Below are 12498 nucleotides of genomic sequence, written 5' to 3' on the forward strand. Positions count from 1 at the left end.
GCGTTATCATCGTTTATTTATTGTATATCATTGTTAGCCATATAAACGGTAATCAGTCATTATTGTAGGAAAGAGCTAATCCGTGTTGATGATCAGTGCTAATTCGCAAGTGTTAGCAAGCTTGCCCACTCCTGTGGTTTTCCCTGTCTTTTTCACCAATAAAGTAAAAATAAAAAAAGAATTGTAATTGCTGATGCTAGCTGCTAATGCTGCAGCTATCCCCCACTCCGTCTGTTCTGTTGTCACTGTTTCACCAAATAACCAAAGAAGGAAAAAAGAATTGCTAATGCTAACGCTAGGCTGCTAATGCTAGCAAGCTACCCCCACCCCTCTCGTTCTGTTTATCACTGTTTTCACCCCAATAAATTAGAATGAAAAAGAATTGCTAATGCTATAACTGCTAATGCTAGCAAGGCTAACCCCCCGTGATCGTTTTGTCCATGTTTTTTTCACAATAACCAAGAAGGAAAAAAAACATTGCTATGCTAATGCTAGCTGCTAATGCTAGGGGGGCATAGGGGGGGGGGGGCTTTTTTTTTACCCACCCACCCTCCCCCCCCGAGACCCCCCCCCTATCTGTTTGATCTTCTTTGTTTATCACGTGTTTTTCACCTAATAAAGTAGACATAAAATATATTGCTAATGCTAGCTGATAATCCTAGCAAGCTACCCCCCCGTGATCTGTTTGGTATGTCTTTTTCAACCCAATATACCCAAAGAAGGAAAAAGGAATTGCTAATGCTAATACTAGCTAGCTAATGCTAGCAGCTAATTGCTAGCAAGCTACCCCCCACCCCCTCTGTTCTGTTTGTCACTGTTTTTTCACCAATAAAGTAAGAAGAAAAAAAGAAATTGCTACATGCTAGCTGCTAATGCTAGCAAGCTACCCCCCTGATCTGATATTGGTCCATTTTTTTTTCACAATAACCAAAAGAAAAAAAAATTGCCTATGCTAGGCTAGCTGCTAATTGCTAGCAAGTTACCCCCCCCTTAAATCAAAAGAGTTAAAAAAAAAAAAATGCTAATTGCTAATCTAACGTGACGCTACGGAACGGCGGCTAGCACTCGCGACCCCCCAGTGCCGGCCTTGCGCCAGCAGACATAGCTAGCCGCCCGGCGGCTAGCTCAGCGGACCCACCCAGTGCCGGCCTTGCGCCCAGCAGACAGAGCGTAGCCGCCCGGCGGCTAGCTCGCGACCCCCCAGTGCCGCCTTGCGCCCAGCAGAACAGAGGCTAGCCGCCCGGCGGCTAGCTCGCGACCCCCCAGGCCGGCTTGCGCCCAGCAACGAGCTAGCCGCCCGGCGGGATTACGCGACCCCCCAGTTGCGGCCTTGCGCCAGGCAGACAGACATAGCCGGCCCGGCGGCTAGCTGCGACCCCCCTCAGTGCCGCTTGCGCCCCAGCAAACGAGCTAAGCCGCCCGGCGGCTAGCTCGCGACCCCCCAGTTGCCGCCCTTGATCTGAACGACTTAGCCCCCGACTTAGCCCCCGGACTTAGCCCCCGACTTAGCCCCGACTTAAGCCCGAACTTACCCCCGACTGTTAGTCCCCCGACTTAGCCCCCGACGTTGAGCCCCCGACTTAGCCCCCGAACTTAGCCCCCGACTGTAAGCCCCGACTATAGCCCCGGACTTAAAGCCCCGACTTAGCCCCCGACTTAGCCCCGACTTAGCCCCCGACTTAGCCCCCGACGTAGCCCCCGACTTAGCCCCCGTTCAAATTAGCTCAAATGATTTTGAGCTTATAAAGTATGCTTACAAAAATAATTACAATTTTGTAGTTGGAAATCAAACTTTGTAACATGGGAAAATAAAGCTGCATGACAAATTCAGTTTGTGCATGTTCAAAACAAATTGTATGCTTTGGTAAAGACATTTGTGTTTGTAGACAGTGTGAATCAAAAACTCAACAAATCATCAGCGTGAGGGTGCTAATAAAGAAGAAATGTTGTTGACATCTGTGTACAGAATAAAAAAAGCAGAAAACTGCTAAACTCAGTGTGCAGCATTCCCAGTATGTGACACACTGTGGGAACGGTTTGACCAGAGTTTTTACAGTTTTTCCTCTCTGTATGCATGACACAGATGTTGACAAATCCATTCCTCTTTTACAGTGTCTTTGGTTCAACCGCACCACTGATCGTTTGTTCAGTTCATTCAGACTTTCAACAAATACAAATCTCTTTCAACACAAGCCGCAAATTGTTCACATTTCGCAAACTTGAATTTGTCATGCAGATTTAGTTTTCCAGGTTTACATTAGTTTTGATTTTACAACTACAAATATTGGAAATTATTTGTAAACATGCAACTTTATAAGCTCAAAATCATTTTGACCCTAATTTGAGACCTAGGTACATATAGCTAGTCAACAACACTTTTCTTTTTAAACACATTCTGCTAGTAGTTCCTCATTACTCGCATTCACAATAAACCATCAACCAATCAGACACCAGGCAAGGTTTCCAAACAAGTATTTTAATTGTATTCCAAAGCCAAGTATATTAATCAACCCACATCTACCTGTTTCTGATGCATTTGATATCACGACAACTTGAATTGTAATCAAAAGAAGATCAGTTAACTCATCTTAAACATAGGGACTGATGAATCGCTGTGGACTTTAACAAAATACAAATCTCTTCTACACATTGCACCAAACTTGAATCGTCATGCAGAATATTTTACAGTTAACAAATGTGATGTACAACTACCCAACATTGGATATATTTGTTAGTCACTAACAAGCTCCAGTCAATTTGACCCTCATTATTACATGATGGGGTGCAGTAATGTTGCATGACTTACCGATTTTCTTTCAGTGTATGGTTCTGCCGATGGATTCCTGCCATCCCTATGAAAAAACACATAAAGGAAAAGGACATGACAAGCAGCTCCTCTTGACTATGAATGTTTGAAGCAGTCGAAGACTTCAGAACACAAAAGATTTATTCATCATCGATAACTTTAAACTCACTTTAGCATATACTGTAATAAACAAACAACAACGAAGACTTTAAGAAATCGTAAACAAATTGTACATTAAGCAATTCCTAGAAGAGATTCATATATACAAAACACACATTATGGTGAGGCAGCAAAAAAACACTGGAAAGGACATGTAGAAAGAACAATGTATAGGACAATCTATATTCAAAACATGTAGGTGTCTGTTGTGCGAGTATAAGAAATCGTAGGATGATATGCAAGATGTACAAAATTTAAATACAGTATGAATATTATGAATGTAAATGCAAGGAAATGAAAGTGAAAACAAATAACAGGTGTGGTACAAGAATTCAATGGACACTGACTATATATAACCAACATCAGTAGTACCAAATATCGATATACTGTAAAATACATATCCAATTATAGGCAGTGGGTATATACAGTCTTTACTTTTAAAAGTGAATGACAAGCATGTACTCACCTTAACTCTCCCTCACGGAACAGGTGAAGACGGTATTACATCTGTACTGGCTCAGTCCTGATAAGACAGAGGTATTGATGAAAATCTCTTGAGGAAATGTAAAGACTAGTGCACTTTCAATCGGGCTGATCTTCTAACAGTAAAGTGCGTTACAACATGGTGAACGATCGACCTGGCTAACACTGATGCTACTCCCACCGCTAACAGGAAAGTGCGAGCTCGGCATCACACCGCACCTTCTTTACTCTCAGGAGCCGTTCTCACAGCGGTGGAAAGGCACATCGAGATTTACTCGTGTCGCTTCTTTTCTTTTGCCGTGAACGTGGTTTCTTGTCGGAGCGGTCCTTCGGGATGCACATGGAATATCGCCTTTTAGGAGCGGTCAGCCATTCCTGTGTTTCTGTGACGCTACCTTCAAGCGCTGCCGGAAGTCGATCTGGGGCATTCGGTTGGGATGAGAGCAGAATGTGACGCGGCCGCTGACTCCAGAACAGCGTACTAGTGTCACAAAAGTGGCATTACAATACAGCGACAGGTCGGGCTTCTGGTGCGCATGACTCATTCAGTAGATGACTGAAATACCATACAGATGGAGATCTTATCGTGACATCACTCACACACTGTTGAGACGTTAATTTCATTTTTTTCCAGGCATTTTATTGAACTAAAGTTCTGCCACATCTCTATATTGCGACTTATTACAGCACAAACCACCAAAGCGGACAATTTAAGTAAAAGACTACATGTCCTTTGCCCACATTGGAAACCAAACTTAACAGTTTGACATACTTAAACAAGACATTGAGGCTTAACTTCACTGTATTGACACATTTGATGCATACAAAACATTTTATTGCTTTTACAGTATAAATAAATCTAGCTTTGAATATAAAATGCAATCATGCTTTCAACATACTTACATTCAATTGTGATAATAAATGTTTTATTTGCCAATTTGCATTCAGGCCAGTAGATGTTGCAGATGTTGTTCAAGAATTATAACCTTTGTGAACCACTTTGCTGAGAAAGTAAAACCTCCAAACGCTGTGGACTTACATCCAGTACCAGCAGTGATTTCTGCAAGCAAAGAAGATACAACGCTGGGAAATTTTACTCACCGAGTATTTCACTTACCCGACTGTGGACTGCCACGGAGCCGGGTTTCAGTTCACAGCTGCCATTGTTGTTTCTTAGCCATCTGGTAATGAAGTCATGGCTGTCTCCCCATCACCATATGTGGCAGTCTTATTGATTACGACCACTAGGAAAAGGAAAAAGCAACATAAACCAGGTTAGTGGTAAATTCAATATCTTACTGTTTAATTTATTGCAGTAACCAGGCGGATAAATAAATTAACAAATACAAACAACGTAGACGGATAGAGGATAGAAGCAGGGGAACAGGAGCCAAGCAAAGAGCCTAACTATGACGGATTCTAACCAAACCCAAAAACACAAATAGAGCACCCACCACTAATGTGATCCAACAGGTCTTTTTCTAGGGTGTGATGACAACAACCCACAATTTTAAACCTAGCCCAGTCCCCAAAAATCACAAATACACACAAATGTTACAAATCTTGGTAACCGTGGCGAGCTGCCGATTCATGTCAGCGCAAACTAAACGAGGTGCGAGCCGGCTCTTAAACTCTCTTCCTCTGATTGCCGTTAGAACGGCTACACTGTGGTGAGTCTGGAACATCATGGCGCACCAATAGCGAGAAAGCGCGCCTGGAGTCGGAAGCTCCTCCTCTTCTGCCCGAGAGGGGACAACTAATCCATCAGTTATGTGTTAAGAATGTCCTGAGCTTTGTGCAGCAACAGGCTTAATTAAAACAAGAGTATATAGCTAATGCTATACATGTCCACATTTGTAAATAAGCTCTATGCATTTCATTATGATCTGACAGGAGTCAAAACAATCTGTTGGAATGACTTCGTGTCTCTGTCAGTAAGAAGCATCACTGAGAACTGAGACACCATCATTCATGAGCATGTGCACCTTGCACAATGACACCAAACTGAGTAAATTAGTTTCTATTCTATTGTTATTTAATGTAAAACGTGCAGCAAACTGTTATTACAACTAAGCTGAGGGGAATAATGTTATTTCAGATATCTGTGATCACATATCAGAATGCTGTATCTTTGTCTTTTTCTCTATACTCTACAATATGATATTGAATATGATTTCTCTCTATTATAATGTTTTTTTCCATCCAAGCCAGGTCTGGATCTTTGGGACACCTACAACCTCTTGCAGCAATGATGGAGGCCCTGGCACCACTCCACCTGCAGGTCCACACATGAAGATCTTCTCTTCTCAAACATACACAAGGTCTTATATGATAATAATAGTATTTTAATGCAACACTTGTGGCCATAAACATTGTTCAGTTTTATCAGCTATGCTCTTCTTGTTCCCTACACCCTCACTGTCGTATTACACTCTCTGCCCCGTGTCAGACATACAATCACATGACTTTTGGACTCACTGTAGCTGTAAACAAAATTGTCAGTAGTTTTAAAAGTCCATATTTCATAGTCCTCAGCCATTATAGGTTAATATCAGTGTGCTGTTCCAACAGCATCACTTATTTAGAGGGAGATGTTACTGGAGCAAATAAATATTAACTGTCTCACACATTAGGACTCATGATGAATAATGATTACTTGTTACTAAAAATTCTGTTGCACTGTTGATTCAACTAACTTTTATTAAGCAAACTTAACATATGACAAGAAATTCAGCTTTAACTTCACCCACAACTGTATTTTCATTTTAAATAGTTACAGTGATTAATAAATTGTACACTACAGGATTTAATTAATCCATTTATAATTCTTTTATACATTTCCGAGAGTTGTAAATAGTTAAATTAATGTAGTTTAAAATGACCAATAAAGTTATTATTGAAGCTCTTGCTTTGACTTTGTTGATGGTTTTTAGAGAGCACATCGGGTATGAATTTTCACAATAGAACATGTTACAGCATGTGTGACTATTTCTTTGTTAGTTTTAATCAACACATAAATACTAGAAATGTTTAAATGCTGTTCGACAACACTGACTAATGAAGGATCAAAAAACTTTGGTGTAATTGGTAAATACTTTCACCTGTGGAGGTGGCGACAGTGCTAGAGTGATTCCATCAGGTTAATCACAGTTTAATATTTATAAAATTCTGTTCTTAAAGTGTTCCTACCATCACCTGTCCAACAACGCAGAGAAATGAAGTTGCAGGTAAGAAACTGAACCTGTGACACTGAAGACAGAGAATAATAAACAAACTCATCAACAGTTAGTTGTTCATTTCACAGAGGAAGCTGAACTGGGAGTGGTTTTCTACCATCATCATCACAGCACATTAAGAAACTAAGATTCCATGCAGTCTCCTTTCTCCACAACCAGATGAATGGAAACAAAATGGCTGCTCTGTACACGAGGTCCTCCTTCTGTGGCACAGATCACTCAGTTTTCACCGTGTGGAAACCTTTCAAATAGACAAGAAAAGACAACACACTTGAGTTAAGATGCGGTGGGTCACAGTTAAATCACAAACTATCTATCAGCTGTCAGCGATAGGTGCATGAATGTCTGCTTCAGTTGAGGACTGGTTTGAGTTTTAAATGAACAATCTTCTATATGACAAAGATTTGTCTACACTTTTGTTATACGTCACGTTATCTTAACTTGAACATAAGGATGTTTGATGCGACAATATATTAAAACATTAACGCTAACGCATTACACTAACGCAGATCACTTAAACTGTCACATGTGGAGAGAAACACAAACCAAACGTCGTTTGATCGATTAAATTCATCTTTTTATTGGGCTTTGACTGAACCCAGGTTGACAAGGTTATCAGCCAGCGGGCCAGGTACGTTAGCATAGCCAATCGCTAATTATCAGCTAACGCTAGCACTAGCTGGCTAGCTTGGTTAGCAAGGTGCACTTCACCCTGAACTGTGATAATAATCATGGATGCTAATTCGCTAGCAAAAAATAGGCTTAAAACAAAATGTACTTACCGGCACAAAACTGAACCGCTGACTCCTCTCGAGTGTCGTTAGAACCAACTGAACGCCGAACAAGATATTTTCAGGAAAACAACATGTTGGAGCTAACTTTGATGAACGAAAACACAATGACAAGTCAAATATCCGACACATCGCTCTGACCTCATATCCGGTTTGTGCCAAAAAGTGACTGCCTGCCAAAAAGGTGATTTCTCCGCAGGAGCGCGCGCAGCCTGTTCAAGCTGAAAAGCGCAGTTTCTATGCCTCTACAGCTGCTTTCATCTGGATCAAACAGCCATTACGAGTAAATACACTAACTCTTGGCCGAGCTAATAGTGATGTTATGTATTGTGAGACGATAACGTTATTTCAACAGAATTTGCGGCCGTAAACGTGTTTGCTGTTTATAGTGTAATCAGGCATGATATTAACTGATTACAGTCAATAATGTGTATTTTTATGTTTGTGTGTTTGTTATGTGCTGATATCCTTTGTTAAATAGACTGTAATTAACATGATGTACGTCCTGACTTATGTATGCAATAAAGACATTTGGGACTGAAAGGGTTTTCTGCCCCAAAATGACTTCAAAATCACTCACCACAATTATGATTTGAAGATTATACCATAAACCAGTACTCTTTCACTGGTTCAAACATGTGTAAAGAGGCCAATGCAACGCATAAAATGCAGTTTTTTTACTTGCCAAAAATTGAATTCCTGCTCCCAATTTAGTACTGAAAGGGTTTTTCTTCCACAAAATGACTTCATATCACTCATCAGAGTTATATTTAGAAGATATATACCTTAACCAGTACTTTCACTTAGTTCAAAACTCTGTAAAGGGCTAGTATGCAACACATAAAATGCAGTTTTTTTACTTGCCAAAAATTGATTCCTGCCTCCCAATTTAGTACTGAAAGGGTTTTTCTTCCACAAAAATGACTTCATATCACTCATCAGAGTTAATATTTAGAAGATTATACCTTAACCAGTACTTTTCACTAGTTCAAAAACTCATTTTTGGCATATTTTGTATGAGCTGATATAGTTTAGGTTTGGTTGTAGTCACATGCAAAACAAACAACATTTTCAGAAACTAGAGTGTTTAGAGTGTCTGAAGAGGCAAAGAAGATCATCCTCATAGAAACAATACAGTCCCATGGGAGGAGGGTGCGAAACAAGCCTTTGAAAGAAAAAGCGCAAATACCAGGACCTCCTGAATGACTGTAGGGGGAAAGGATGCAGGCCATGGCTGTTCCCAGTCGAGGTCGGCTGTAGAGGATTCCCTGCCCAGTCAGTGTGGAGAATGCTCACAGCCAATTGGACTGAAAGGAGGAGAGAAAGACAGCACTCGCAGGATGGGAAAGGCCAGCAGAAAGAAGCCTCTTGCTGGTTATGGAGCAGGAGAGAGGAGTCAAGCTGGAAGCCAGGAGGAGGAGTTGGCAGTGATGGCCACCACTGCCGACCCACCATCGGGAGGGTGTTGCGTTCAGGGTCGAAACCACCCAGTGAACGATGGTTTACTGCCTGATACATCAAACTCCTCCTGCCAAGGCTACATTCTACCAAAGGTGAATGAAGGTGAAGCATCTTCGGATGTAATTGTAATTTACATTTCAATATAGGGTCTCATAAATGCATTTTGGCCTTACAGTTCTTTCTGTTATACGGCTCATTACATTTACATGGTCACATTGAAAAGAATCAGATTCATATGCCTTTTCTTCAAAGCAGGAAAAGCACAGGTGGAAGTAACATTAATGATGATCTGTTGCAGCTGTGGTTGCAATGTTAAAGCAGAAATTAATAATATCACTGACAGCTGCTGTTTGATGGACAAAAGTGGTTAAAGGTCTATTCAACTTTAGTCCACTAATACTTTCCCTCAGGTGTACTGTGCCCCTCTATGTAATGTTTACTTCAAAATATAATATTTCATCAATTATATACTGCAGCCAATAAGATACTAGACTTACAGCAGATGAATAGAAGATAGCCAAAGAAAGAAACTGGTGAATGAGATACCTCCTTAAAATCTAACAAAACACAGGTAAAATGAAATGGCAACTTGGTGTAGTATTTTAAAGTATTCCAGCAGAGGGCACCAGAGACACGCACAGAGACGTTGTCATAAGGAATGAAGAAATGGAAGAAATGGATGGTGAAGAGAGGGAAGGATGAAGGACATCTGTTGAAACTTTACTAGCAAAGTGAGAAAAAGTCTTTTAAATTACCTGATTACATGTTATAATTAACAAATTGAACACATTGTCATAATTACATTTTTAACTGCCATTTTACATTACCTCTGTTAAAATTATTATTATTATAATTATTTCAATTGTATCTCTGTATGCAACTCTTCACAGTTATGGAACCACTGAGGTCATGTCCTCTGTAGTTTTGGGAGGGTTTTAAACGCACACATTGACGGCACCAGGGCAAGTGAGAGAGCAATACAGAACAATGAAATAAATTATAATAAATTAATAATTTAACAGAAGCGTAAATGTAAGAATGGCAAGTTATAAAATGTAATTATGACCCATTGTTTCAATTGTAAGTATAACATGTAATCAAGGTAAATTTAAAAAGACTTTTTTCTCACTTTGCTAGCCAATGTTCACAGAATGTCCTTCACCTTCCCCTCTCTTCCACCATCATTTCTTCCATTTCTTCCATTCCTGATGACAACGTCTCTGTGCTCTCTGGTGCCCTCTGCTGGATACTTTTAAAATACTACCCACCAAGTTGCCATTTCATTTTTACCTGTGTTTGTTAGATTAAGGAGGTATCTCATCAACAGTTCTTTCTTTGGCCTTATCTCTATTGCATCTGCTGCTAAGTCTTCTAGATAGTCGTACTTAATTGGCTGCAGTATATTTAATTATGAAATATTATATTTTGAAGTAAACATTACAGATCAAGAGAGGCACAGTAACCTGAGGGAAAGTATTATGGAACTTAAAGTTGAATTAGACCTTTAAACCATTTTGAGCTCCCAATCAAACACAGCTGTCCAGTCGATATTAATTTAATTTCTGCTTTACCATTGCAATCCCACAGCTGCACACAGCATCCATTCATTTAATGTTACTTCCACCTCTGCCTTTTCCTGCTTTGAAGAAAAAGATATGAATCTGTGATTCTTTTCATGTGAAGCATGTAAACTGTAATTGAAGCGTATAACAGAAGAAACTGAAGGCCAAAAATGGCAATTATTGAGACCCGATTTGAAGAATGTAAATTTACCAATTACATCCGAAGAATGCTTCACCTTCATTCACCTTTGCGTGAATGTAGCCTTGCCAGGAGGATTGAGTCATCAAGCAGTAACCATCGTTCACTGGGTGTTCGACCCGAACCCCAAACGACTCCTCCCGATGGATGGGTTCGCAGTGGTGGCCAAATCACTGCCAAACTCCTCCTTCCTTGGCTTCGCTTGACTCCTCTCTCCCTCCTCCATTAACCAGCAGAGCTCTTTCTGCTGCCTTCCCCATATTCCTGCAGCTTGCTGTCTTTCTCTCCCTCCCTTTCAGTCCCAATGGCTGTGAGCAATTCTCCACACTGACTGGGGCAGGGAATCTTCTACAGCCGACCTCGACTGGGAAGCAAGCCATGCCTGCCCATCCTTTCCCCCTGACAGTCATTCAGGAAAGGTCCTGGTATTGGCGCTTTTCTTTCAAAGGCTTGTTCGCACACTCCCTCCTCCATGACGATGTAAATTCTATGAGATGATCTTTCTTTGCCTCTCAAGACACTCTAACACTCTAGTTTCTGAAAAATGTGTTTGTTTTGCATGTTTGAGCTACAAAGCCAAACCTAAACTATATCAGCTCATTACCAAAAATATTGCCCAAAAAATAGAGTTTGTGAACTAGTGAAAAGCTACTGGTTAAGGTATAAATCTTCTAAATATAACTGCATATGAGTGATATGAAGTCATTTTGTGAAGAAAAACCCTTTTCAGTACTAAATTGGAGCAGAATCAATTGTTGCAAGTAAAAAAAACTGCATTTTATGTGTTGCACTAGCCCTTACAGAGTTTTGAACTAGTGAAAAGGTACTGGTTAAAGGTATAATCTTCTAAAATATAACTCTGATGAGTGATGATTGAAGTCATTTTGTGGAAGAAAAACCCTTTCAGTACTAAATTGGAGCAGGAATCAATTTTTGCTAGTAAAAAAAACTGCATTTTATGCGTTGCATTGGCCCTTTACACAGTTTTGAAACCAGTGAAAAGTACTGGTTATGGTATAATCTTCAAATTCATAATTGTGCTGTGAAGTGCATTTGAAACATTTTGGGGCAGAAAACCCTTTCAGTCCCAAATGTCTTTATTGCATACATAAGTCAGACGTACATCATGTTAATTACAGTCTATTTAAACAAGGATATCAGACATAACAAACACACAAACATAAAAATAAACATTATTGACTGTAATCACGTTAATATCATGCCTGATTAACTATAAACAGCAAACAGCGTTTACGGCCGCAAATTCTGTTGAATAAACGTTATCTCTCACACACATACATAACCATCACTATTGCTCGCCACAGAGTTAGTGTATTTACTCGTTAATGGCTGTTTGATCCAGATGAAAGCAGCTTAGAGCATAGAAACTGCGCCTTTTCAGCTTGAAAAGGCTGCGGCGCGCGCTCCTGCGGACGGAAATCACTTTTTGGCAGGCAGTCACTTTTTGCACAAAAACACCGGATATGAGGTCAGAGCGTATGTGTCGGATATTTGACTTGTTCATTGTGTTTTCGGTTCATCAAAGTTAGCTCCAAACATGTTGTTTCCTTGAAAAATATCTTGTTCGGCGTTCAGTTGTTCTAAAGACACTCAGAGGAGTCAGCGAGTTCAGTTTTGGCCGTAAGTTACAATTTTGTTTTAAGGCCTATTTTTGCTAGCCGCAATTAGCATCCATGTTTATATCACAGTTCAGGTGAAGATGCACCTGCCTAAACCAAGCTAGCCAGCTAGTGCTAGCGTTAGCTGATAACTTAGCGATTGCTATGCTTAACGGTACCTG

Source organism: Seriola dumerili, unplaced genomic scaffold (genome assembly GCF_002260705.1).
Source record: "Seriola dumerili isolate Sdu_G_001 unplaced genomic scaffold, Sdu_1.0 BDQW01000011.1, whole genome shotgun sequence".
NCBI lineage: Eukaryota > Metazoa > Chordata > Actinopteri > Carangiformes > Carangidae > Seriola > Seriola dumerili.